The sequence below is a fragment of the Zingiber officinale genome, chromosome 11A (genome assembly GCF_018446385.1).
Source record: "Zingiber officinale cultivar Zhangliang chromosome 11A, Zo_v1.1, whole genome shotgun sequence".
Classification (NCBI taxonomy): domain Eukaryota; kingdom Viridiplantae; phylum Streptophyta; class Magnoliopsida; order Zingiberales; family Zingiberaceae; genus Zingiber; species Zingiber officinale.
Window position 1 is genome coordinate 53192116 of NC_056006.1, and position 15620 is coordinate 53207735.

Below are 15620 nucleotides of genomic sequence, written 5' to 3' on the forward strand. Positions count from 1 at the left end.
GTAAATTATCCACATGTTGAAAAATAAAATTATAGAAATTTCTTTTTATCAACCATGAAGGGATTTTTTAAAAGAAATTTTATTTTTAAAATTTCCGGAAACAAATTAGGAAGTTTTAATTTGTTGATTGAAACTCTCCCAATTTGTCTTTTTGATTGTGGTCGACCATTGTATGAATAAAGAAGAAGTTTTATTTAATTCTTCCCAATTAATTCATGTCAAGGAAAATTAAGGAAATTTTATTATAATTAAATTTCCTTATTTGCCAAAGCCAAGGAATATAAAAGAAGGGGTTGGGGTGCCTTCATGAAACACAACTTCTATTATTCTTCTCCCTCTTTTCTTACTTGGTGTGGCCGGCCCCTTCAAGCTTTCTCTTCTCCTTGTTGTGGCCGAACCTCTTTTTTCTTTTGGAGATCTAGTTGTGGCCGGATACAAGCTTGGAGACAAAGGAGAGAAAGCTTATATCCCTTGGAGCATTGGTGGTGTTTTCTCTTCATCCTTGGAGGTGCACTTGAGTTGGCCGAATCTTACAAGGAGGAGAAGAAGGTGCTTTGGTGGTTTCTCATCTCGGAAGATCATTGCCCACACAACGTCCGAGGTTAGATGAGGAATACGGTAGAAGATCAAGAGGTCTTTCTAAAAGGTATAACTAGTATTTTTCCTTCCCGCATCATACTAGTTATTTTTGGAAATAATACCAAATACAAGAGGCTTACGATTCTAGTATTTCGAATTTGTTTTCGATGTTGTGTTCTTTGTTTTTTTTTTCTTTTCCTTGTGATTTGATTGTTCCTTTCGGTTAACCTAAAGTTATTTTAGGAAATTAAATATTAGCTTTCCTTAAAAGGTTTTGTCTAGTCGGTGGTGGTTGTTCCCATATCCAAGAAGGCCATGTGCCTTGCCACGTCAGTACTGGGAACCAATTATGGAAATTAATATTTAATGGAATTAATAACTTAGGTGATTTGGATCAAACGTGTTAAGTTCCGCAGGAGATCCAAGTCAAAATCTAAAAGAACAAATAGATTAAATTTGGATCAAACGTGTTAAGTTCCACAGGCGATCCAAGTTTAATTTAAAAGAACACGTGGTAGCTAGGAAAAGGTTCAGACCTTTGTACAAAATTTTTGTACAGTGGAACCATTAGGTTTTTCGAGTAGCAACTAACAATTGGTATCAGAGCTAGGGTTTTGCCTCTATGTATTTGGTATTAGTTTAATTATGCTCATGTCATACAATTAGGGAGCCACGACAACGAGAATGGGTTAGGGAGCTGAAAGGTAGAATCATGGTGGAGGTAGTGCTGTGGAGGAATCGTGGTGGCGACACGCGATGTAGGCCGACGGCAGCACAAGTATGTGTGAGAGTGGATGAGAGAAGCGGCAACGGCGAGAGCAGATTAGGGATGAAAAAGGGAGAGGAGCGGCGAGAGCATATTAGGGAGGAGGAAGGGAGAGGAGCGGCGACGACGAGAGGGAGGCGAAAGGGAGAGGAGCGGCGCTTGAGTTCGGGTGAGCGGCAAGACAGCGAGAACAGGGAAGAAAGAAAGAAATCGACGCGGTGATGAGGGATTAGCGTTTAGGTTAGAGTAGGGAAAAACAAAAAGATGCAAAATAACAAGATGGCTTAATTAAGTTATTATTAGAATGGTATATGGTGACATCAATGAAATCTATCACTATATATTGTCTAAAATGATACTTTTATATTTAAAATATTTTTTTTTGGTAAACGTCATTAAAAAATATTTATAGTGACATTTAAAATCAAATGTCATGAAGAAAGTGTCGTGATATGTTATATTTCTAGTAGTGACCATTCTATTAGGGTGTACCAGGTGCAGTTAGTTGGGATTGAATCCCTTCTTCTGATAAGTGACTCCTAAATTCTCCCAAGAGGTACTCGCCACTACGATATTACCATAGTGACTTGATACTTTTACTTTGACGTTTCTCTGCATCAACCTTGTACTCTTTGAACTAATCAAAGCACTTAGTCTTGCGGTGCATCAAGTAAATATATCTATATCTCAAATAGTTGTCTATAAAATAGACAAAATATTCAAACCTACCTCATGTCTGGATAGGACCACACAAATCAAAATGAACCAATTCCAACACATCCTCGGCTCTATACCCCTTAGACTTTAAAAGCTTCTTCGTTATTTTTCCTTCCAAGTAAGATCCGCAGGATTAGAAAGATTTCCACTACCAATGAACCTCAGAGTTCATTGGTTTTTATCCTTTGAATTCTACTCAAGTTAATATAACCTAGCCTTAAACTGCCAAGAATATGATTGGTTCATTTCCGAAGGTTCCTTTCTCTTATTAAAGTTAGAAGATGTGTTACTAATTTCCATTTGTTGCATTGTGAGAGTTATTGGATTTATAAATTGTCAACCAACGTACTAAAACAGATATCTTTCCTATTTTCTTGATAACAAGTTTGTTATCAAAATAGATAGAATATTTATTCTTCGATAGTTTAGAAACCGAAATCAAATTCTTTCTAAACTTGGTACGTAAAGATAATTTCTTAAAATCCATATTTTATTCCTATCAGAGGATAAGCATCTCCCACTGCAACAGCTACCACTTTTGCAAGTAGTGCCCATGTAGACGGTGACTTCCCCTTCATATAGTTATCCGGTTTCCTAGAACCTCTGCAATGAATTGTAGACATGATTAGTGGCTCCCGTATCTACACACCAGGTACCGGCAGATAACACCACTAATCATGTATTAACTAATTAATGAAATACACCTATTTTGTTCTTAGTTCCAAGAGGACAGTATACCTAAATGTCCAAGTCCTATTTCCAATCATTACAATTGGGACTACTAACTCTATTCTATAGTATAACAACTAGGGAATTAACAAACATTTTAAATCCTAAGAATCACAAAAATATTTGGTCAATACCAACACCTTAAATTCCCCATGAATTTTATATGCCACGATAGTGTGGACGTATACAAAATCAAAGAGGAGATTTTATTTATTAATTTTATTATCTCGTCATCCTTTATGACAAATAAAATTAATAGTTGGTCTATCAAATATTTGGTCAAAAACTTTGAATTTGAAATAATATTGATTCCTCAAAACAATATCATTTAAATTCACCAACACCTCAAACACCGTGAATTTTGCATGCCACGATAGTGTGGACGTATACAAATTCAAACATTTATAAGAGGAGGGTTTTACCCATTAATTATATTGTCAATAAGTCTTTATGACAAATAAAATTATCTCAAACACCATGAATTTTGTATGCCACGATAGTGTGGACGTATACAAAACCAAACATTTGTAAGAGAAGTTTTCCCCATTAATTTTATTTTCTTGTCATCCTGACAAATAAAATTACCTCATACACCATGAATTTTGTATGCCATGATAGTGTGGACGTATACAAAAACTCAACATTTGTAAGAGGGGGTTTTAATTTTATTATCTTGTCAACTTATCTTTTTGACAAATTAATAGTTGGTTTTCTTTTGGTCACACAAATAATAGCAGTGACTTCGATGGGGAGGATACTATTAGACGTGCCTAAGTGTATACCACTACTTGACACTAAGTCCATTAATAAGATTATGCCCCTTCCGATGGGAAAGATCACACACTCTTAATTAATTTCCTATAGTCATCCTAAATGGAAGTTTGATCTAGTGATCCACAAACAAACTCATCCGATATGGAGGAAGACACTCAGAGCCAACGCGCAAGTTTGTTTGCATCACTTACAAACCAGTAATGGAGACCGTGGAATTTATTAAAATAAATTCCTCTCCCACTTAGTTATTTAAAGTGAGGAATTTTAAGTTATCCTAGCATACATCACATGCATATACACACATTACAGTAAATAAAAGCAATAAATATGGAAATTATTTTCCAACTATTATGACTTTTTCCAGTTACTGTTCTCCATGTGCTCCAACCCTAGCTACTACCATCTTTAGCCACCGCCATCGGGTCGAGTTGTCGCATCCATCTTGCTTCTTATTCCGCTGCACCTCTGGTGCTCCAAAAGTACCACGCCTCACAAGAATCCGATCGGCAACAAAAATAGAATTTTACATATATCGATCCTATATTCCTCAAGAGAATGTACATGTAATCTAGATCGAAAATAAAATTCTAAAATCCTAGGGCTAATATAGCTCCTGCTGTATTAGTTACATACAATCATGCACACACAAAATAATGCCATTGACATGTCCAAGGGTCCAATCACACACAACATCTATAAGTCATAATAGTTGGAGCCTGCAACCAAAAAGTTAGCACATCCTACTATTATCCTGCCTAAATTATGTATGACATGTGCATAACCTAATTTGAAAACCAAACACACAGAGGCAAACCCTAGCTTTGATACCAATTGTTGGTTGGTCCTAGGAAGATCATACCAGTTCCACTGTACAAAAATTTTGTACAAGTGTCGAACCTTTCCTAAACAACCTATCCTGTTCTTTAGAAGTTAAATTAGAAATCACAAACGGAACTTAACATCATTGATTCAAAATTTAACTTATCTGTTCTTAATAGTTTAGATTTGAATTGCAAGCGAAACTTAACACTATTGATTCAAATCCACCTATGTTATTAATTCCATTAAATATTAATTTGCAAAATTGGCTTCCAAGACTGCATGGCGAGGCATATGACCTTCTTGGATATGGGAGCAACCACCACCGCCTAGACAAAGCCTTTCAAGGAAAGCTAATATTTAATTTCCTTAAATAACTCTAGGTTAACCAAAAGGAACAATCGAATCACAAATTCGAAAAATAAAAGAAAAGAAACACAACTTCGAAACAAATCCGAAAACTCTAGAATCATATGCCTCTTGTGTTTGGTATTTTCAAAAATAACTATACAAAGAAAACTAGTATGATGCGGAAAACAATTACTAGTTATACCTTTCTTTGTAAACAAATAACCTCTTGATCTTCTACCGTATTCCTCTTCTTATCCCGGACGTTGTGTGGGCAACGATCTACCGAGATGAGAATCCACCTAAGCCACCTTCTTCTCCAAGCATGATTCGGCCACCACAAATATTCCATGAATAGATGTGGTTCGGCCACCACCACCAAGCTCCAAGGGATACTTCCTTTCTCTCCTTCTTCTCCATGCTAAAATCCGGCCATCTTCAAGCTCCATCAGATTACAAGATCCGGCCAATGAAGAAGAAAGAAAAGGAAGAAGGAAAAATAATAGGGTCGGCCACCACCAAGGAAGAAAAGAGAGGAAGAAAAATATTAGAGTCGTTAGCCATTAGGCACCTCTACCCCCCTTTTATAATCCTTAGTCTTGGCAAATAAGGAAATTTTAATAAAAACTTCCTTAATTCTTTTGCCATGAAAAAGAAAATTTAATTAATTAAAAATCAATTTCCTTTTTTCAAATTACTTGGTCGGCCACTTTTTCCCCAAAATAAGGAAAGTTTAATTCACATAAGAATTAAAACTTCCTAATCAGAAATTTATAAAAAAATTCTTCAATAATTTTAATCCCTTCATGATTGGTTAGTAAAAAGAAAATTTTATAAATTAAAATCTTTATTTTAAACATGTGGATAATTTCCAAAAAGGAAAGTTATCTTTAAAAATTAAAATCTCTTTTCAATCTACAAATAAGGAAATATATCAAATCTTTTCTTATTCTTTTGTAGAAACTAATAAAAGAGAATATTTAATTTTTAAACTCTCTTTTAAATCATGAACATGGTTAAAAAAAGGAAAGTTTTCTCAAAATTAAAATCTCCTTTCAATCTACAAATAAGGAAAGATTCAAATCTTTTCTTAATCTTTTGTAGAAAGCTATAAAATGAAAGATTTAAATTTTAAATTCTCTTTTAAAAACCATGATATCCACATAAAAATAATTTTAATAAAAAATTCATTTCAATTTTCTAGTGGTCGGCCACCTAAGCTTGGGAACCAAGCTTTGGCCGACCACCAACTTGGCTCATCCACTTGGTCTTGCCGGCCCTAGCTTGGGTTCCAAGCTAGCTTGGCCGGCACCATTAGGATGGGTAAGAAGGTGGGTATGTGGTGGGTATAAATCTCTATATACAAGAGGCTACGATAGAGACTGAGAGAAGGAATTGGATTTGGTAAACAACCACGCAGTTAAATAGTAAACAAACTGAACAGTGATAAGTAGACTCAAAACCAGCCCTACTCCACTACACTCATAAAACTCAAATCCGACGATAAAATCAACTCACCTCTTCTGCCATCCAGGCAGGCATGTAGTAAAACAAATCTGAATGAAAATCATCGACAGTAACCATATAGTAAACTAATACAAGTCCAGATAGTGCGATATCCATAACACAAAAACCATAATCCAAGTGTATCAAACAGAACTAGTCTGATAAAGAAAACCAAAAGATAAACCACACGTCCTCGCTGTCTGTAGGGGACTAGCGACTGGAACTCTCTGGACAACATCAACCTGAAAATAACAACGGAGGAGGGTGTGAGTCCAACACTCAGCGGGTAACAACTGATATGCATAATAAAGAATATAACAACTAGCACTAATCATGCGTACAGTCTCCTGATACAAGAAAGATAAATGCAACTGAGGAATACATAAGAAAATTGTACTAACCAGGACCAAGGTATAAGGATAATAGGGTCGTCAGACCGAGAGTGTCATAAATCCTGTATGCATGTCAATCATATGCATCCATATAAATGCAGCAAGTAAATGCAGCAAACACAAGCAATAAATGCATCATGCATATGATGCAAATGTCATGGTCACCCCTGACGCCAGTCAGCCATCTCACACACAATGGTGAGACCGAGTGGGTAGGGCTGTGACAACCGTGCACTTTGCCATCACTACTCCTGATGAGTGACCGAGTACACGGGATGCTGTCGGAGTATCACATACTCCTACCCCAAATCATAAATGGGGGAGCGCAATGCTCTCATCTCCCGGTACACCATGACGGGGAGGGATCCCTGACGTGCTACCACGCTATGTCACACTACCCATGAGTGGACCAACGGAGCACCGAACAGAGCAAAACTGACGTGCTACCACGCTGCGTCACGCTACCCATGAGCGGACCAACGGAGCACCGACAGTGACGAAACTGGCGATGTGCTCAACAATAATGGAGTAGACTATCGCACAGCATGCAATCATGCGAATGGTGCATGATACTAAGCATGGTAAAATACTGAGCAGCATAGCAATAATCCATATACATGTAAAATGTGTACCATCGGGAAGTGAATCAAATCAAAGTACACAAACCAGATAAGGTTTCAAAAACCCTAGGTCTTGAACATGATAAATAATATGGTTGTGTCACTACCTCTATAAATAGGCATAATCAGGTATACACTAGCATGATGTGCATAATAAATAAACAAGCAAGCATGTAACAGGCCAGGTAGTGATCAACCGAAGCAAATGAGAAACATAATCATTGCTATATGTTAAAAATATTATTATGCATATCAAAAGACATAAGTCAAAGTACCCGCCTCCAATCGAAAAGGTCCAATCCGATAATCGAGATACTCGTCGAGATACCGTCTCAAATCAAAGTCCTGTAATAGCCACATTTAATTTAGCTACATATATATCACATAGATAAAGAAATTCCTTATTTACCAAAACCCTAATTCGTTTCACTATACAATTTGATTTAGGTCTAAACCTAAATCAACTTGAACTCTTCCAAATACGAACCTAATACCAAAACAAATTTATACACCTTTCCTTCAAATCAGTACACACTACAACAAAAGAAACAATTGCACTTCACCTTACCTCAATTCTCACAGCCCCCTATTGATGCTGGAAATTTGTTGCCTAAGTCACAGCGAAGTTGCTACCGGGAACCCTGTGGCTTCTGTGGCAGCAACACAAAGAAACTTTCCAAGCATCAGAACAGCAAGCACCAGGTACTAGGGCATGATGGCAAATCAAAAGAGAAAGATGATTGAGGTTGGCTTACCCTCGAATCAGCAGTTCCTTCTTCGGCGACTGGTTCCAGCGGTTGTTGAATACTGGCTAGGGCTACACTGGCGATAACAATAAGAAGAACTGAGGAAGCAGGGGTTGGTTGTCGACGCTAGGGCAAAGGGGAAATTGACCGGCGTTAGGGCTCGGCCTTCCTATCTTGGCCGAGATTCTCCTCGTGCGGCCGACGGTGTTTTGGCATAGCGTCGATGTCAGGGCACGAGGTCGACCGTCGATTGACGCCAGTGTCGTGTCGGGGAAAAGATGGTGTTTGCGGTAGAGAAGGCGAGGGAGGTAGAGAAGTAGCGGCGTCGGCTGTGGAATCTCCACGGCGAGGGGCGACGGGCAGAGGAGTGAGGAAGAAGGGTTCAGCTCGGGGAGGAAGAAGCATCGTGTTCGGCGGTTGCGGCGCCGGTTAGGGCACGGCGTCGGGCGCGTAGGATGGCTCGGCACAGCGGGGAAAGAAAGACCGAGAAAAGAAATGAGAAATAAATAAAAAGAAGAGGAAATATAAATAATTAAACATTTCCTCGTTAAGCGGGGTAGCCTAAACAAGCTTTTTTTTTTCGGGACCCACTTTTATCCCCGTAAACTTGTCCATACGAGCTCCGAAAAATTCCCGAAAAATTTCTAAAAATTCCGGAAAATTCCCTTATCATTATCTGTCATTTTTTTGGTATTTTACATTCTCCCCCACTAATAAAAATTTGGTCCCCAAATTTCGTTATCTGTCATCAGCAAGTACTAATAACAGGTAAAATGTATAAATGTTGAACGGTAAATTTAATCACATACCTCAAGCGAAAAGAGGGGGGTATCGAGCTCGGATCAAAAAAATAGATTACAATATTGTCAACAAGGACAATGGAAACTGATCCAAACAACCTAGGAATACCGAAATCATCGAGTACATGAAAACATCTAGGGCTTTGTAAGCCTAAATGGTAAAACCTAGAACTCATAATGCCCGTACAACAAGCATACTCAACTATAAGATCCCCGACAAGAAGTCTGAAATCTAATCACCAACAATATAAATCACCAAAGAATAAATCCTGCAGTGTGAGAGCAACGCTGCATCACAGGAAATACCACATATGTGGGAGCAACGCTCCACCACAACCATCCATAACATGTGGGAGCAATGCTCCGCCACAACAATCCATAAATACCGCTAGGGCATTGGTAAGCCCAAATGACATTACCAAAAACTCATAATGACCGGAATATGACCACCCTCGTCTAGCAATCAACAGTGGCATGATATGCAGACAAACAATCTATGTTAAGAATAATATCAAAGTTGACCATTTCCAATACTAAAAGATCTACCGTAAGTATCAGGTTGCCAAAATCTAACGGGCAACCTCTAACCTCCTGAGTGACTTCCAAGGTATCACCGGACGGTAGAGAGATGATCAGTCGCTAGGGTCTGAAAGTGGATAATCTAGCAATCGGAGTACGAGATATAAAAGAATGTGAGCTACCAGTATCTATCAGCATATCAGCAGATAATGCATAAATAGAAATCATACCGCGGAAAACGGATCCGTCGGCTCGCTGCGCATCCTCTCTGGTGACCGCATGAATACGCCCAGTCTCTGGTGGAGGAAGAGGTGGTAACGTTGCCTGCGACTGCTGCGTCTAGGCAGGAGCCTGATACTATGCCAGAGAAGTCTGAGAGGGCGGCGACTGATACTGTACCGATGGCTGGGACTGCGTCTGATACTGGGCCTGTGGCTGGGGCTGCAGTTGATACTGCCCCTGAGTCAAATAATGAGGTCCCGAAACTGAGCTCTGGGGTACTATAGGAGTACTGGAGTACTCCTGTCCGAACATGGCAAATGCAGCTGCTGCAGGGGGAGCACTCCGCTGCTGGCCATGCGAAGGTTGGGCTCTTCGCCCTCCTCGATAAGTTCCGGACTAACTGATCTGTCCTTCATGACCAGACCCTCCGGAAGTCATCGGCTGAGTCTTCTGCGGACAATCTCGGCTCTGGTGCCGAGGCAGTTTGCAATAAAAGCAAACTGGCTGTCCCAGAGAGCAGGCTGGGGTGATGTGATCTCTGGACCTACATCTGAAACAGCGAATGTCGCTGGCGGGTTGTTTCCACTTCTGCTGCTGTGTAGCCGGTGGCTACTAGATTTGTCCAGACGTCTGACCCGGCTGCTTCCTTTTCCTGTCCGGAAATGCTCTCTGCTGAGCTGACTCAATCATGAGGGCTCTGTCCAACGTCTCCAAATAAGATGTGGTACCAAGACCGACAAGCCTTACTTGCAAATGTCCATCCAGCCCCTGAATGAATTGCTGCATACGTGAACTGTCCTCAGCAACAAGCTCTGGGCAAAATCTGGCCAATCTGTCAAACTCTGCATTATACTCTGTCACCGACCGGTTGTTCTGTCGCAGACTCAGGAAATCCTGCCGGCGAGCCATCTGATAAGCTCGTGGAAAGAAGAGGCTCTCAAAAGTCTCTCTGAATTTGGCCCAAGTAATATTCTGCTCGCCGATAATAGAACGCTGAGTAACCCACCAAGTGTCGGCCTCGTCCCGTAAGTGAAAAGCAACCAGCTCTGCTTTCTCCCACTCAGAGCAAGCCATATAGATGAAGGTCCGCTCCATAGTCTCAATCCAAGACAGGGCCACACTAGGATCACGGTCTCCTTGGAAGAGTGTAAATCGACTCTTCATCGACTCTGCCAACACTGGAATCATGGCCTGTGCCGCGACAATGTCAGTGAGGTGTGTCGGAACGACTGCAGGAACTGGCGGAACCACTGGAGTTGGTGCTACAGGTGGTATCCCTGAATAGACCTGAGGAGGAACTCCCGGTGTTGCTGTATAAACTGGAGCATATGTCGTCGGTGGCACTGCAGGGTGAGCATAGGTGGCAGTGGCTGGATGTACGGTAGGTAGTGGTACCGGATGTGGAGCAATCGGTATCGCTGGTGCAGGTGCCGCTGGGTATACTGTAGGTACTGGGGGCACAGGTGCCACTGGTGTCAGGTACACGGTAGGTCCAAGTGGCAGTGGTGTCGGGTACGCCGTAGGCTGCACTGGAGCAGATGTCGGGTATACCAATGGTACCCCTGGTGGTACCGTAACTACGGTAGGGGTGGATACAGTCGGTGCAGCCGAGGTAGGTACCTCTAAAGGAGCCATCGGGATCTGAGAGCCCGACGCGCCCGCAGTATCCTAAGTCTGTCCTTGACTGACAGGCTCAACACTAGTAGGCATCTCTGGCAAGTCCAGAGATCCCAAGGTCCTCATACGTGGTCGTTCAGCACCACATCTCGCAGCTATTCGTGTAGACCTCCTCATATCTGTTAAGTTATATCACAGATATTACTACAAGTATAACAATTATAAAATACACATCATACCTATTTGTTGTCTGGAGATGTTCCGTCGCTGTCCAGTCCCCAATTTGACCTCGGAATTTCATACAAGAAAATCACCGGAAATCCATATAAATCCGAAACGGAAATCCGAAACATAAACAAAATGGAAATCCATAGCTCCGAAATAAATACCCAAGTTTACTAGTAAACTCGGGCTAACTCCAAAAATCCAGAACACCATAAGCAGGTATCATAACCCACCCGCTCTAATACCAATAAATTAGTATCAGATAAATCTCGAAATCCGTAATACGATAAACAACAAGTATCGCCAAACTTGGTGCTCTGATACCAAATAAATTGGTATCAGGTTATCCCAAATATCCAAAATATGAAAACAAAGGATCGTATACCTGTGCTCTGATACCAAATAAATGGTCACGCCCCAGAGGAGTCCCTGTCCGAAGAAATTTCGGCAACATCTCCCCTGTACGGCGGACAATCTGAAACTTTACTACATCACCATATACCTCAGCCACATGCGGCTGGAATAATAACAATAATAAACAAACAATAACACAGACATCCACGCAGTTTATATCAATTTCAGCCTCTGGCTGACACACCACGCAGTTTAATAGTAAACAAACTGAACAGTGATAAGCAGACTCAAAACCAACCCTACTCTACTACACTCATAAAACTCAAATCAAATGATAAAATCAAGTCACCTCTTCTGCCATCCAGGCAGGCATGTAGTAAAACAAATCTGAATGAAAATCATCGACAGTAACCATATAGTAAACTAATACAAGTCCAGATAGTGCGATATGCATAACACAAAAACCATAATCCAAGTGTATCAAACAGAAATCCTCGCGGTCTGTAGGGAACTAGCGACTGGAACTCTCTGGACAACATCAACCTGAAAATAACAACGAAGGAGGGTGTGAGTCCAACACTCAGTGGGTAATAACTGATATGCATAATAAAGAATATAACAACTAGCACTAATCATGCGTACAGTCTCTTGATGCAAGAAAGATAAATGCAACTGAGGAATACAAGAGAAAACTGAACTAACCAGGACCAAGGTATAAGGATAACAGGGTCGTCAGACTGAGAGTGTCATAAATCCTGTATGCATGTCAATCATATGCATCCATATAAATGTAGCAAGTAAATGCAGCAAACACAAGCAATAAATGCATCATGCATATGATGCAAATGTCATGGTCACCCCTGACGCTAGTCAGCCATCTCACACACAATGGTGAGACCGAGTGGGTAGGGATGTGACAACGTGCACTCTGCCATCACTACTCCAGATGAGTGACCGAGTAGACGGGATGCTGTCGGAGTATACACATACTCCTACCCCAAATCATAAATGGGGGAGCACAATGCTCTCATCTCCCGGTACACCATGACGGGGAGGGATTCCTGAGGTGCTACCACGCTGTGTAACACCACCCATGAGCGGACCAACGGAGCACCGAACAAAGCAAAACTGACATGCTACCACACTGCGTCACGCTACCCATGAGCGGACCAACGGAGCACCGACAGTGATGAAACTAGCGATGTGCTCAACAATAATGGAGCAGACTATCGCACAGCATGCAATCATGCGAATGGTGCATGATACTAAGCATGGCAAAATACTGAGCAGCATAGCAATAATCCATATACATGTAAAATGTGTACCTTCAGGAAGTGAATCAAATCAAAGTACACAGACCAGATAAGGTATCAAAAATCCTAGGTCCTGAACATGATAAATAATATGGTTGTGTCACTACCTCTATAAATAGGCATAATCAGGTATACACTAGCATGATGTGCAAAATAAATAAACAAGCAAGCATGTAACAGGTCAGGTAGTGATCAACCGAAGTAAATGAGAAACATAATCATTGCTATATGTCAAAAACATTATTATGCATATCAAAAGACATAAGTCAAAGTACCCGTCTCCAATCAAAAAGGTCCAATCCGATAATCGAGATACTCGTAGAGATACCGTCTCAAATCAAAGTCCTGTAATAGCCACATTTAATTTAGCTACATATATATCACATAGCTAAAGAAATTCCTTATTTACCAAAACCCTAATTCGTTTCACTATACAATTTGATTTAGGTCTAAACCTAAATCAACTTGAACTCTTCCAAATACGAACCTAATACCAAAACAAATTTATACACCTTTCCTTCAAATCAGTACACACTATAACAAAAGAAACAATTGCACTTCACCTTACCTCAATTCTCACAGCCCCCTATTGATGCTGGAAATATGTTGCATAAGTCACAGCGAAGTTGCTACCGAGAACCCTGTGGCTTCTGTGGCAGCAACACAAAGAAACTTTCCAAGCATCAGAACAGCAAGCACCAGGAACTAGGGCATGATGGCAAATCAAAAGAGAAAGGTGATTGAGGTTGGCTTACCCTTGAATCAGCAATTCCTTCTTCGGCGACTGGTTCCAGCGGCTGTTGAATACTGGCTAGGGCTACACTGGCGATAACAATAAGACGAATTGAGGAAGCAGGGCTTGGTTGCCGATGCTAGGGCAGACGGGAAATTGACCGATGTTAGGGCTCGGTCTTCCTCTCTTGGTCGAGATTCTCCTCGTGTGGCCGATGGTGTTTTGGCACAACGTCGATACCAGGGCACGAGGTCGGCCGTTGATTGATGTCGGTGTCGTGTCGGGGAAAAGATGGTGTTTGCGGTAGAGAAGGCGCGAGAGGCAGAGAAGAAGTAGCGGCTTCGGCTGTGGAATCTTCACGACAAGGGGCAACGGGCAGAGGAGTGAGGAAGAAGAGTTCGGCTCAGGGAGGAAGAAGCATCGTGTTCGGTGGTTGCGGCACCGGTTAGGGCACGGCGTCGGGCGCCTGGGATGGCTCGGCACAGCGGGGAAAGAAAGACCGAGAAAAGAAATGAGAAATAAATAAAAAGAAGAGGAAATATAAATAATTAAACATTTCCTCATTAAACGGGGTAGCCTAAGCAAGCTTTTTTTTTTCGGGGCCCACTTTTATCCCCGTAAACTCGTCCATACGAGCTCCGAAAAATTCTCGAAAAATTTTTAAAAATTTCGAAAAATTCCCTTATCATTATCTGTCATTTTTCCAGTATTTTATAGGGTATGTGGTGGGTATAAATCTCTATATACAAGAGGCTACGATAGGGACCGAGAGGAGGAATTGGTTTTGGTCTCCCGATGAAATTAAGCTTCCCGTGTTCACCCCGAACACACAACTTAACTTCATCAATAATAATTCATACCACTAAAGAATTATTATTGAACTACCACACCAATCCCAAATTACATTTTGGGCTCCTTCTTATTATGAGTGCGTTAATCTCCCTGTGTTTAAGATGTCGAATGTCAACTAATTAAATGAGTTACTGACAACTAACTTAATTAATATCTTAGTTCCAAGAGTAGTACCACTCAACCTTATCATCATGTCGAACTAAGTCCACCTGCAGGGTTTAACATGACAATCCTTATGAGCTCCTCTTGGGGGCATTATCGACCTAGATCACTAGGACACAGTTTCCTTCTATAATCAACAACACACACCATAAGTGATATCATTTCCCAACTTATTGGGCTTATTGATTTATCGAACTAAATCTCACCCATTGATAAATTAAAGAAATAAATATCAAATATATGTGCTTATTATTATATTAGGATTAAGAGCACACACTTCCATAATAACTAATGTCTTTGTTCCTTTATATAGTCAGTATAAAAGAAACAACCTCTAATGGTCCTACTCAATACACTCTAAGTGCACTAGTGTAATTATATAGTTAAGATAAACTAATACCAAATTACACTACGACCTTCCAATGATTTATTCCTTTCCATCTTGGTCGTAAGCTACTGTTTATAATTTATAAAGAACCGATAACACGATCTTCTGTGTGTGACACCACACACTATGTTATCTACAATATAAATTAATTGAACATCTACATTTGGTAGACACTTGACCAATGTGATTCTTATAAATGTTTATACAAAAGCTACATTTTTAGTATACATCCTAACAAGACTATGTGTTTACTTTAAGAGGTGGAGTCATTGCATGGAGGAGTGTTAAGCAGAAATGCGTTTCAGACTCAACCATGGAAGCTGAGTATGTGACAGCCTATGAGGCCGCCAAAGAAGCTGTATGGCTCAAGAACTTTTTGATGGACTTAGATATGATTCCTGGTTTGCCCAAGATTATCACAATTTTTTGTGATAATAGT